General features: G+C 41.4%; 1 protein-coding gene across 2 annotated transcripts in view; it reads left to right on the top strand.

Annotated features, from left to right (window-relative positions):
• The first annotated feature begins 4,129 nt into the window (after positions 1–4,129).
• Positions 4,130–14,413, top strand: part of LOC119021505 (synaptotagmin-2-like) — a 34,860-nt gene continuing 24,576 nt past the window's right edge. Inside the window, exon 1 of one of the 2 annotated variants that reach the window (XM_037101834.1) lies at positions 4,130–4,225. The gene's annotated coding sequence lies outside the window, so the exon portion shown is untranslated. Of the gene's footprint in view, positions 4,226–10,551; positions 10,615–14,413 lie in introns of those variants that run through there. The other variant, XM_037101832.1, reaches the window with a different exon arrangement.

The raw sequence follows: 14,413 nt of genomic DNA, 5'->3' as shown, positions 1-14,413 counted from the left end.
GATAATAAGGAAGTGTGTTAATAGTGTGCCGCATAATGAGAATCTGACTCCTTGAGTGTGGCGTCCTCTAGTGTTACAGCTGAGCAATGACATCTGCAGGCTTGGAAAAGGGAGAATCGAATGAGCCATTTAATAACACATTCGTAAATCGCTGCCTCCAAATCTAAAGAATGAAGCGGGACAAGTCAGTGTTTAAGAAAGATGAACACCAACCCTTGAGTTACAGTTGCTGCCATTTTGAGATGTCTACGTGCACAATTTTGCGTCGTGCGGCTTTAACCTGTGGGCTCGGAGCCATAATGGGTCTCAGGCCTACTTCTGCTGGGTCCCTGGATGCTGACATGCTGCAATAGGGTCATGGAGCAGGAGACGTCTAATTTGGGTCCTGCACTGACAGTGTTTCAAACCTCCAATGAAAAACCATTATTAAATCACTGATGCATAATACAGGTAAGTGCACGTAGTATAGTATGAGTATATGTTTGAAAATCTATAATTCAGTTTCTTATAGTAACACTGACTTTGAGATGAAGGTCTTATGTAAAGGTTACGTATGTGATATTTTGAACAGGAGTACTGAAGCAAACATTAGTTGCTATGTAACAATTTGCTGGATTACTAGAATGTTTAAAAGACATCATGCCTCGTCTGTAATCTGATCTTCTCTGCTCTTTGTTTTGGTAGCCGGGCTGGCCGTGTGCATGTCCTCCCCTCCTGTTTTCAACATGGTGACCAGGTAAGAAACTTTCTTATTTTATTGATAAACAGTGAGAGCAATTTCAAGCACTGAAGCAGAACTTTGTTTTATATTTGATCGGCACCGCCTAGTTTGACAGTTTGATCTGAGTTGGGTGAGCTCCAGGCAAAACACAAAATGGCGGCCACCTGGTGACAAACCCTCTTGTTTTACATTTTGGTTTTGAGTGAAATGTCTCAACAACTATTGAATTGTTCCCATTAAAAGTGATTCACCTACCATATTCATGTTCCCCTCATGAGGACTCCCTTTGCTGATCCACTGACTGTAAATCCAGCGTCATCGTCCGGGCAAATGTGTCCAATCGGGTTTGGGTACTTTGGTTTATGTGCAAATACACAGTAAAGTATAATTCACATCAGCCTCAACTGTACTTTGAGTGTAGTGATAATTAGCAAATGTTAGCATGTCGACAGGCCAAAGTTGTCTACAATGGTGAACATGCTACCTGCTGTGCATCAGCATTAGCATTGTTAGCATTGCCCCTGTGAGCATACTAGCGCACAGCGTTCCTTCATGGAGCAGCTAGCTGTTTTCCTCAGATAGTCTTATTTCTCTTTTCCATTTTCATTTGCTGTTTGAGGCTCATTAGCCTCCCTGCTTCACCTTTATGAATCTACGCCACCGCAGCTGCTTCAGGCACATTTTCCTAATTTCTATGCTGAATTATCTCCTTGTCGCTGTTTCATCTATTAAGATTCATTGCCATGAAGTCCAGCGCGAGGCAATCACAAAATATCCCGTGGCTGAATAATTGAATCCCATGAAAACTTTTTCTCTCCATCCCTTCTCCCTCGAGGAGCATGAGCAAATGAGCCCAGCGGGATGGAAAGTTCATAAAGCGGCAGGATGCTTCAGCCATGCAGCATCTCTGACTCATCTGGTGGTGTGGCTCTAATCGTTGGTAATGCACAGAGCACAGCCTCCTGGCTGCTGTTATATCAAGGGTAACGCCAAAGGTAATGGAATGGTGTGTCCTCCCCCTTGAAGGGAGCCTGGCTGCTATTTGCTGCTGGGTTATTGGCAACGTTCCCAGAACATTTAATAAGTGTAATGGTGAAACTGGCACTCACACCACTGTCCTGTCAGTGCTTTTCATTAACAAATGTTGCAATGCTAAATCAGCTGGATCGACTGTCTGGGGGCACTTTTTTATTTGTCTAAGACTTGGGTTGTTAAGGTGCTATGAGGAGGTGATGCTGTAACAGTCTTCCTCATTTTTAGAGACTGTCTCTGCCAGATGAGATCTCTTATTCACATGTCTCTGCAGCGATGATATCTGAAATTGTTGCACATTAAAGGGGCGATATGTAAGAACTGGCAATCTGTCAAAGTCATCCTTAAAACAAATAGACAGAATCACCGTGACGTGACAGTGACAACAGTTACATCCGGGAAGACTTAGCTGAACTAACTTTTCTTTTCTTTTTAAAGACAATTAAATTGTTTTTAAGCTAATGTGTGATGCAAGGATTTTCTACCTGGGCACTGAAAAAACAAATATTGTGATACGGTATATGGGGGCAGCGGAGTAACCGCTAACTGCTGCTAACTGTAGTTGCTCTAATGCCGGTTAGCTCAGTGAGCCATGCAGCTAGTGGTCTGCACTGGGTTCTCAGGGTCCAGGGGAGTGTTAGTGTTCACACTGCTAACACAGGAGCTTTTTTGGGCCAGGACCGGTCTTTAGCTAGCTGGTTAGCATGCTAACTTCAGTGGCTATCTCTGCAAAACATTACATAGACATTATACTGTACAAAACTCCTGACGTTGCTCTTGATAATCCAAGGTTGTCTCGTTTCGCTATTTCATTTTGATCTTGTATTTGAGCTAGCTGGTTAGCATGCTATCGTCAGTAGATCTCTCTGCAACACAATCAATCGACATCTTAATATCATAAATGCTTTTTATTCATATTGTGTTGATAATTTAATGTGATGTTTTAAATTACAGTTCTTACAAATTGCTCCTTTGAATGGATTTCCCAGGAGAAATCTGCAGTGAGAGCGTGATGCAGCTCCCTCCAGCTGTCCGGTGTCGGACGTCACATAGTTTATTGATTACAGAGGACAGAATGAGACTTCATTAAGTCAATTTCATTAAATTTGAGGCTCTGATTTGTTGAGCGCCAAGGAAATTTAATCAATACCAGAAACAGTTTATTTATTTATTTTTTTATGTATTATATATTTTTCCAGATGGCCAGTCGTGACAGAAAATGCTCATTAAAACATGTCAAACGTCAAGGATTGTCTGCAGGCAACACCGTGTTGGATTTAAGTGTGACTCCTGCTTGACTTTCACAATCTCTGTTTAATTAGATGACTCTGTAATCTCTGTCTCCTTAATGAGGCGGCAGCAGTGATCCGTGTCACTCCTGCAGTTCGGCCCAACCTTCTGCTCTTTTAAATTATTCACGAGTTACATGTCAGATGCCTGTAAACAAGAAAGGGAGGAACTAGTTGCCTTTTCATGTTGCTGCTGCTGCTGCTGAGCCTGCTGGAGCTTCACATCAACTAACTGCTGCTAGAAAGAAAGAAAAAAAAGAAAAGGAAAAACAACAACTTCCCATCTGTGGTCTGCCTGCCTCTTTACTGCAGCAAAACCAGCCCGAGCAGACCGGTAACTCCCCCTCACCCATCCTCCTCCCCCCCTCCTTCTACCCTCTGTGGTCCTCACACCTCACTGCACTCAGGTTCCTGCAGAGTTCCTGCAGCAGGGAAGGCACAGGACCTAAAAAAAAAAAAATCAAGCTATCTATCTATCTATCTATGAGGGTGAGAGCCACTGCAGACTGCCGGTTACCATCTTCACCTCTCCTCTCACCACCCATCGATTCCCCTGCTATTGCACTCCCCTCCCTCTCCTCGCTCGCTTCCTCCCTTTCCTCCTGCGTCTAATTCTCAAAGCTCAGCACTCCCTTTATGCCTGCGCTGAGAGGAAAAAAGTGATGGAGCAAGAAAGAAAGGAGGAGGAGCGCAGTTCTTAGTGCGCCACAGAGAATGTAGCCCCCGCTCCCTCCCCCCACCCAATTGATGACAAGGATGGTTTTTATTGAGTGGCTCCTCAGCCAATGGGCGAACAGTGCCGGGAAATACAGCAGTGGAACTGCACTGGCTCTGATGCTTGTGCTGATTTCAGTGTGTTAGAACAATGTTCATCTGTGTGAGTGTTTCCTCTCTCTCTCTCTCTGCCTGATCTGAGTGCACCTCCGTGGCATCTTAAGCAGAGGGAAACTCTTGCTTGCTGCTTCTTGGACAGACACCCCCCCCCACCACCACCCCCTCCACACCAGGTGAAACTGGGACCTACCAGCACTGGGAGGTTTTTTTTTTGAGATGTCTTTTGAGAGTGGGATGAACCAAAGTGCATATTGTTAAGATTTTTTTTTTTCTTCCTTCCTGTCACGATAACTGACCCTTGTTCTCTGCTTCCCCTCTTCGTTCAGGAGGCGGCACATCTCTCCTCAAGGTAAGCAGCATTTCTTCCTCTCTGTCCGAGGCGGCATCATCAGTTACCGGGGCTGTGCTGCGTGCCAGGCTGTCACAGAGGCACCTAGCCTCATTACACACATCCTGCCTGAATGTGGAAAGAAAGGCTCTGCAGAGAGAGAGAAAGAGAGAACAAGTGGCTCAGGGGTAATTAGAGCAGACAGTGTTAGCGTTTTGCCAGTCGCCTCACATTTTAATACAGGGAGCCTTAAATCTGCCGGAGTCGAACTTTTATAGCTTGCCGGTAAGTCCTCACGCCTCGCAGTGCGTAGCATCATGTAGTGCTGCAGTGTAACGTTACATATCAAAAACAAACGTGTGTGTGTGAGGGAAGAACTTGAGATGGGAATTTCTTGCACTGTAGAAAAAAGACTTTTCATTTTTCATCATATTTGAGATATGTTGAAATTTATTAAAAGTGAAAGATTTTTAATTTTTTTGATATGAAGGGGTGAGCAAGGAAAGAATGAGATAGAAAATAAGTTGGTTTAAGCCAAGATTCATTTGTTTTTTACCTGTATTTCTTTACTGGGTTAATTTTTTTTACAGTGTGTGGCGGCAGTGCTGTAGATGGACGATGATGAGAGTCAGCTCACTGTTATACAGTAAAAGCTCTCAGGGAGTGTGTGCAAAGTCAAATGTGCTGAGCCAGCAGGAGTGAAGGGCCCACGCAAGAGTCTGCAGAGCTCAGTGTGTTCATATGCATCTGTGTCGCCCTATCAGATTTAAAACCGTTTAATTTGTTTTACGCCTTTAAGACCTAATTTGTAAATGCATTTGGTCAAATATTCCCTTCAGTGACTCTTGTGGTCTCCAAGCTCTTTAACATGCATTGACATTTTGCGCATTCCAGCCTCTGATGGACACTGGAGCCTGAAAATTCGCTTCATTTTCTCGTCCTTTACACAGAAGATTCTCTTAATTCTGCATCATGAACATCTCCAACGAGGGCATTCCTGTTTTTGTTTTTCCTATCAATCGATAAATGTTGTAGTTGGTTTTCCACTCCAGATTTTGAGTGGACGATATTGGTTTGGCGCTGAATGTGTTGTTTGTGCTGATTGTGATGCAGCAGTGTGAACAGAGCAGGTGATGCAGTGGGCTCTTCAGTCCCCGGGGGTGTTATGAGTACATGGCTGGGACACTCCTGAGCGCGTGAGCCAAATGAGGACTTCCTTTCTGGCATCAGCAGAGGTGGATCAAGGGGTGTGTGGCTGCAGTACGTCTGTACTCACACACACACACTCATCCTGACACACGCAGCTTCCCTCCTGTCCCACAATGTGCTGCATTTACTTGCCTTGGTGCATTTTGTACTGCAAAGGATGTTTAACAGGTTCAGCGTGACTAATCCTCTTAAAGCAGGTACCAAAGTGGATGTAAAGTCAATGTATGATGTAACGGCACAACGAGAGAGCCAGCTTATGCTCATATTTATCATTATAGACTTAAAATGATGATACATTCCCCTCTGTTACCTCTTTTATTAGCCATCGTGATTAATTGCACAAGTACAAAGCAGCCGTACATTATTAAAGACATGACGAGAAAGTATTCCAGTGAAGTCGGATGAAGTGGTTTTTTTATGCTGAATGTATTTTGGCCGATGACAAATGCGTCGTTTTGCGTCCAAAGTTGTGTTTTCCTGCTGAATTTGCATCAGGCAGCCTACTGAGAGAGGATTAATCTCACTGAGCAGTTCTGCAGTCCTCGCTCAGTGTGGTGGCGAAGTCAGCGTTACATCTCTTAGATGAGATTATGTTATAGGGTTTCTCTCTATGAGGACTCCCACAGTACTTATCTTCCATGTATGCAAGCCAGCCACACGTCTCTGTCAGCTGTGATGTTGCCGCTGCCGTCAGTGTTTATCTGTGTGTCTGTGTTCGGCCCCCCACTGAGGTCCAAACTGGAGCATCTGAACATCTGTTGGGTGGATTTCTAAAAGTTTCACAGGTATTTGTCGGTCTGATGGGATGAATCTTGCTGAGTTTGGGGATCCTCATTTGGCTTTAGCGTCGTTGACATTTGAAGCTTTGAGGAAAGTGTCCTGTGAGCTGTTGGAAGGATCATCACCAGACATTTGTGTGGCCGTCCAGATCAAGAGACCCTTTTCACAGCAGACTGAATAGGACAGGTGGAATTTAACATTAATGATGGCTGCATTCCATTTCGGTGAGCTTGTTTCAGAGCTCTGGCATTATGCGTGCTCACACACAGACAGACATGGCCCTCATTAACGATATCAGTCACTGATGGCAACTGTGCTTTTCCTTTTTTCACAATGGTCAAAATGCTGTGTAAAGGTTCCACTGTCGCGGCTCTGCTGAGTCCCTGACTTTTCGCTGAGCCTCGAGCCAACATCAGTTTGTGTTTCGTGCCAATTAGCTGTGGAGATGTTAGCATGGTTGTCAGACCCTCACACTTAGTCACATGTTGAAAACAATAAAATGACAACACAATCTTATTCTTTGTGTTTTTACTTGTTTGGACAACAGAGAATGAGTCCTAAAACCAGGAAGTGAGTTGGCATTTTCAATCACCTTGTGTCGATGTGAATACGTCTTTGGTTAGATGCCTGGAAGAAGGTCTGTGGTTAAGATATGTTTTATTTCTCTGTCTTTCTTTACTTTCTAAGTAAATAAAAGAGGAGCGGTTCATGATAAGGTAACTAGCTGTTACTTGTTGCTAACATGTGGCTAAATGAGACTACAGATGTTTTCGGGGACATTGAAGATCATGGCGTGACTCATCTGCTCAGTGGTCCATCTCTACAGTCCGACATTAACACCAGCATAGTGTAGCAGGAAGCTTAGTGGTGATGTCATGCAGCCACGGTATAGTTCATTTATAGCCTTACGTTAGCTTTTCACTTCATCAGCTTGCAGAATAAAACATGTACGTGTCATACATTATTTAAGCTCATTTTCTGCATCATCTAGTTAAAAAAAATCCCAAAGGCTTTCTGTCGAGGGAACCGGGGCGATGCTAACCTCCATACATCCTCCCTGTGGCTGTCTTACTGTACGTCTGAGCCTCTTTGTCTCCACCTCCGTTGGATCATTGGTAGTAGAGGTTAATACTGTGAGACTCTGTGTGACAGCATGTGAGGATAACACCAATCAGTGGCTCGGCTCTGGAGCCGGTTGACAGATCGATGAGTATTGGTCATCTGAATATCAGTGATGTTTTGTTGACTCCTTCAAGTTTCCACATCACAGCTCCCCCCTGAGGAGAGGCGATCGTGCCCCGAGGTCTTCTGCTGCTTGATGATTCATGAAATGGGATTCTGTACTGCAGCCTATAATCCCGGCCTCACTAAACTGAGACCGTCTTTTACTGACTGTCAGGTGCGTCGATGTACACGAAGCACACGGCTGATGTTTTTTATTTACACTCTACAGTCTAGTGTGTGTGTGTATGCGTGTGTGCGTGTGTGTGTGTGTGTGTGTGTGTGTGTGTATATTGTAGGAACAGTGAGACCAGTTTACAAAATGGCACATGATGATGTTTGTAGCGTTGACAGACATTTTGACATCCATCTCAGATGTCGGTGTCAGGGGAGATGTTTTGTAGACTTTAAGAGCTCCCCTGTGAAAGTAGCTGAACTGATGTCTTTGCTGGTGCTGCAGTGCGTTTTCTGTCAGTCCAGCACCATCCGTACAACACTTTCTTGCCTGAGGAAATGGTACAATAGATTTTTTTTTTTTAAAGCCTCTGCCTGCCTTTTAAAAAAAAAAAAAAAAGGAGACGGTTATCATTATTTATCTCAGGTATTGAACCCCCGAACTGAGAGCAACACAATCAACGAGCCATCAAATGCCGACCGAGATCAAGCTTTTTGTGATCATTTAGCTTCCAAAAGGAAACAGATGTCGATGGTAAACCTTCAGCGGCCCTGAGGTATAAAAACTACTGAAGGTCAAACCCTCAGCACAGACCGGAGTAACAATCGAGGGAGATGTGAGAGGTTACAGGGAAACACAGAAGAAGCTTCACAGGCTGAAAGGGAAACAGATCTACTGAGAACTATAGTTGCAACAATTAACCGATTGGCCAGAAAATGTAATTATCTGTCAACAATTATGATGATTAAGTCTTTTTTCAGGTGAAAACCACAAAACCACCCTGAGCCTGCAGGTCCTCTGATGCGAAAATGAGTTGCTTTGTCTCTGTTTATGTCATGTGAAGACAACAGTAATGAGCTTTTTAAACTATGTAATACACAAAGTGATTAATTTAGCAAGACAGAAATCAGCAGAATAATCAGTTGTGAATATAATAGCTTGTTGTAGCCATTCTAAGAATGTATGGATACATGGTTGACTTCAGTAACAACCAACACTGGTATCCACAGAGGTAAAGTAAGAAAGTAGACGTCCTCAAGTACTGCAGTTAAGTGCAGCTTTGAGGTACATTTACTCGAGTATTTCTATTTTCTGCTGCTTTGTACTTCCACTCCACTATAACTTGGAAGCAAATATTGTTTTTACATTTCACATTACATTCATTTATTTATCTAATGGGCAATCAGATAAAAAGAAAGAAAAGACCTCACAAAAATGCTAATTACTGATCCGAGTATACAGAATCTACATACAAATATGTGTTATTCACTTAAGTACATTTAACACCAGAAACTACTATTACTAGTACTATTCGTATGGGTCACTTTTATCAAAGTAAAGTTGTTGCACGATATCTTTACTTTTACTCAAGTCTGACTTTTGAGCTCTTTCTCCAACACTGTTGGTGAAGGGGACAGGAAGCAGGACTACACTAATCAACGTTCTTCACTTTTTTATCAATAATGGATCACATGACGGCGTGTAAAGTCTGAGGCTGGCCTCGTAGTGACGAACCCTCAGATCGTGATCTCTCTTTTGACTCAGCAGAGTGTGTGAACAGCTACAGTTCCAGCTTAGCGTGTTGGTTTGATGGTTCACTGTCTTGGTTTCACAGTCAGCGCTCTCATCAGCTTTGTTTCCCGTCAGTGATGAAGCTCCGATGGATTTTAACCAGTAAGCATCACTGTATGTTGCTGTTGGAGCTCAGTGGGCTTTACACATGCAAGTCAGGACAGTAAGAAGAGAAGCTACACCATCTCTAAACTCTAAACTAAGGAAACCTCTTGTACTGATAAATCAGGAAAAGTATTAATATGATTATACTCTTGAGTAGATTTTCCTTATTCCTTTTCTCTGTATTCTGATATATTATTTATATATTAATTTCAACTCAATGTGCAAAACGAAGACTGCCTGCACACTCAACAGCTGTAAGACACTGTCCATCCACCATGAATTCCTAATGAACTTAGAGTAAAACCACCTGCACTGTAAAAAAATGTAATATTATAACAGATGAGGCACAAAAAATATTATATTACGTTATTTTTTATTGGTAAGATACTGTTTTAGCTTTTAAAAGAGATCTAGTTAATTGCTGGGCTTTTTAATGCCCAATTGAGAATATTTACCTGTGTAAAAACAATAAAATGATCCTTAAATGCAGTCAAACCCTTCAATAATAAAACAAAATACTGGATAAATCTGTAAAATTAACAAAGGCAATTCTGTACTAAGGACATATGCTTTTCTGCTCATCACCACATGGCAGATAAAGTCATCAAATAGCTGGTGAGCACAGTGCAAATACATGAATCATTGTATTTAAACACACTGATTCAACATTGTGTGATGTCACCTCGGTGCACCAGTCTGCCACTCGCTTTATTTACTCAAGAAGCTTGTGACTGTGATGACTGTAGTGACTGTTTCAGCCCGGCCTCTGCAGTCTGGAGCAGAGCAGGATCAATACCTTTCAGGGGATCAATTTTGAGTGCTTCATGTGCAAATTAATATATTTAAGTACCAGATCGAGCAGCTAACAATCAGTATGCTTAGCATGTGAAGCAACTACATGCAGCAGTACTTTAAGGAAGAAAGCTGAAGCTGATGTCAGAGGAAGTAAAGGAACATTTCCATTCTTCATGTAAAGTAGAGATGAAATAAACAACAGCTGTCTCAGACTCTGAGTGATTTGTAGTGTTGCAAAAATTTAAGTTGAAATGGCTGTGATATATATATATTTTTTTATAATATTGTAGATGTGAAAAGGAATATTACCACAATAGATCTGTGGAACGTTGTGGAGCTTTGTAGTGAGGTTAAGCTAATTGTTAAACCGTCTGATTACAGTTAATGTTCGGTTCTTCTCACACAGCACTCGTGCCAGTTTTGGTCTCATTAGGCAGCTGTTTACAGGGTCCGAAAGTCCACCAGGCTCGACCTTCTCACAACAAACAGTTGACTGGCAAAGTTTGCAACTAGATGGTGAACATAGTGGAGCTTTTAGCAGCTTAGGAACCAGGTATGTCGACATTATTTATTTTGTTTTGTTTTTGTTTTGTTGATGTAACCCATTTTGTGACGTGTTTAGACAGATGCTATATAAATAAATTTTTTATGATTATTATCGTGTTTCCCTTTGGAGTTCAAACAGAGAGAATATGTATAATATATTAGGTAAGCATAAACGCAAATGAAAGATGACGTAAATGTTGATTGCTCTATTGAAGTCAACTGGGAAAAGTGATCTAGCTATAGTATGAAAAGTTGTCTGTTGCCACTTAAAGTAAAACTAATTAATATGCAGGGAATTATATATTATTAGATAATTTCATCAATATTGGTTTATCTTGTACAATTAATAATTTATGTTCAGTTCTGTATTTTAGTCCAGTGATTTCCGTCAAAGGATCGTAAATTTGAAGGATTGTGATTTGAATGGTTTGAAATGACGATGGATGAAAATCAGTTCACATTATGGATCATTTTACCTCTTTAGCCATTAAAGTTAAGAGCACAAATATTCCTTTGGTGGAATTAGAAATGTGATAAGGGGTCCGTCCTAAATACTTGCTTAAGTAACTACAGCTGTCAGGAAAGAAAAGAAAAGAAAAGAAAAGAAAAGAAAAGAAAAGAAAAGAAAAGAAAAGAAAAGAAGTAAGAACTTTATCTATAGAAATTGGACTTATTGTGCAGCAATAGTAGTAGTACAAGCGTACAAATATAGAGACTGCAAAAAGAAAAGTTAAATGTCAATAATGTGCAAATCCAAAGTGTACACACTAAACAAATGCCCCAAAATACAAGACAGGTTAATAATCAGGACCGGGATGAGAGTAGAAATGGATGTGAAAATTATAGTAAGTTTCCCACTGGGACAGAAAAATTGCCAGTATACTGGAGGAGTGAAGCTCTGTCACACACTGAAATGTGCCAGATATTTCACTTAAACTGCCAAACACAGCCTGTAGATTTACTGCCCTCAACTGGTCACCATCAGTCCTGCACACTCAGCTGACTACATGCACATCTTTGATAATCAGGAATAACATCAACAGTAGAGAAATATTATTTTATAACTAAATATTTTGAATCACACTGGATTAGTTCATTGATTGCTCACAGTAACAGATCGTTCTGCTGTTCCGTTGGCTGATGCAGAATACGGACCAGGGTTTTTTTTTTTTTTTTTTCAGGACTTGGTGATGAAAGTCTTTCTTAATGATACCAATTCGTCTTCTCCTCTCCCAGCACCGAACCCATGACAGATCTGGAAATTTGCTGGAGCAGAAAATGGGAGATGTCAAGATTGACACATGTGGTTCTCATATTCATCGCCGGCCCCCTTTTTTTTTCTTCACCGGAGACTTTATTAAATGCAGCCTTAAAAAGTTTTTTTTTGCTTCCGAATGAGTTGACATCACTCTGTGTGTGTGTTTTTAATAAGGCTCAGAGGGTTGTGAGAAGAAAAGACTGCTCGCCGTTTAATTAGCGAGCGTCTCGAATGGAATCTGATGTGAAACGGTTTGGAGGCCAGAGGAAAAAGAAAAATGTAGGAAGTCTGTGCAGAAGGATCAGATAATTACTTACTGAGCTCGTGTCCCTTCTGGCTTCTCTTTACTCAGTTCAGCTCCGCCATGTTGCCCCAGATCTGTGCACTTGGGCAACGCATCCTTCACTGGTAGGGAGATGTATTTCCCTCTCTCTAGATCTCCCCCCCACTCCGTCTCTAAATGTCACCCTCCTCCCTCCCTCCTGCTCACACCCAAATGCACCAATATCCCGAGCTATAGTCGGCCGGCTATTTTCAGCACCGGGAGAAGGAGGAGTGTGTGCAGTGTGTGTAGAGATGTACACATCTGCCTGTTTGTTTGTTGGCTTCAGTCCTGATCATGTGTACAGTTGATGTACATGTGTGGAGAGAGGATAAAAAGTAAAGGACAAGACAGAAAGTAGCGTTGGATCGGTCCAATCTGATATAACGTGAGAGGAAAAACTTTTTCTTGATCACAAACAAACCTTAGAAAAACATTTTATATCAGGGAACACATATGAACCATTAAGTTGTTACGCGCATGGATATTAGTAGTATATTAGTTCTCTATTAGTGGTTACAAAGGACGTCATAGTGCCTTTCTCTGCATGTTTATGTCCTACAACTGCTCAGCCATTAATTTACATTTATTACATTTATTTTTAAATACTTCTTTCAATGTTTCCTTTGCATTGCACATTTTTTTCCCATATATTTTATACCTTTGAATTAATGAATAACAAAAACAATGAACCCAACAAGTGAGGAAGGAGGATGGGTAAGAGGGGACATTTGGTTTGGGGATGAGAAAGGACGGCTGTGGCTCAGAGGGCAGAGCAAGCGTGTTGTTATTGGAAGGTTGCTGGTTTGATTCCCCTGGACTGCATGTTGAAGTGTCCTTGGGCAAGATACTGAACCTTGCACAGCCACCGCCATGTATGTATGAATTACTGTAAGTCTCTTTGGACAAAAGCGTCTGCTAAATGAAAGGGGTGCCTGAGTCTATCTTTGTAAATTTTGTTCAGTTTTTTTTAGTCTGGTCACCGATCGTAAAAGTAAATTTTCCCATGTGCCGAATTTGTCCTGTCGTTGATAGTCATGAGCTCTGGCTGTTTCTGTGTTCTTGTTGCCTGCTTCATGACTTCATTCAGTTTATTAAAGAGATGTTTTATCTTTCCTTGTAAATTCATACCCATGAGTATTTTCTATGTGTATTGTATCTTATATTTGCAGCCAAATTATTATAAAGAGTTACAATTGTTCACACAGTTGAGCAACGAAGAAGATTTTAATTTGCAAAAGTTGTTTTCTTTACATGTGAAGCTTTCAGGTCCACCTCTCTGTCCCAGTTCCATTTCTCATTACCACGGGGGAAACGTTTGTGGGCGTCATAGTTATAATAGTTTGCCTTTATGCAAATGTATGTGAGCGAACTCACAGGGGAAATTTAGTAGAACGTTATGAAACAGTTAATTACTTTTGTGAGTTATACCCCTGTGACTAGAATTGTTTTCCACTTGTTTTATGATGCAAGTCGATGGTAATATTAATTGGTTGATGGTCGATGGTTTACTTCATATTCCTGATGGATAGGCTTGCAGATATTTGGTGTGTGTGAGGATTAAATTTGTCTTGAAAAAACTTTCCTTTGTAGGAACTTAAAGAGCTTAATCTGTTATTAAAAAACAGTGTGACGTGACACTAGCATCCTGAACACCACATATTTCCAACTTTAAAGCCAACTGTGTAACTTTTGGCCACGTATGTTTCTGTAAACCACGGATATGTCTCAACTTTAGGTTTCTTTATGTTCAGTTTTCAATTTTACCTTGTTACAATGCTGTGCTTACACTCTGGTTAGGTTTAGGGCACAAACACTTGGTCAGGGTTCGGAAAACGATCATGTTTTGGGCTAAAATACCATTTTTTTGTCGCCATTAACACCTGCTGAAACACTGTCTCGAATGGTGGTCACTACCTTGGCAGCCTTCTTCCCAGTAATTCCACCACCATCACCTCCGCCTTCTGATGTGAAAGTCAGAGTCATAAACATGGAATATGAACACGATATGACACGCTTTGTAGAAAAGTCAATATGGCCTATAGCCTATGACATCTACAAATGAGAATATATCACTAGTTTGAAATGTTTATTGCCAACATATCATCCTGGACTGCATATTTCACACTCAATTGCTTTGATTATTAGAAGGCAACACTCACAGCACATACTTTACCTCGGAGTAAAAACCTCCAAGACCCAATTTTTCTTTAAGAAAAAACTTTG

Source organism: Acanthopagrus latus, chromosome 6 (assembly GCF_904848185.1).
Source record: "Acanthopagrus latus isolate v.2019 chromosome 6, fAcaLat1.1, whole genome shotgun sequence".
Classification (NCBI taxonomy): Eukaryota; Metazoa; Chordata; class Actinopteri; order Spariformes; family Sparidae; genus Acanthopagrus; species Acanthopagrus latus.
Note: the sequence above shows the minus strand (reverse complement) of the source record. Positions and strands in the feature narration are given on the sequence as shown.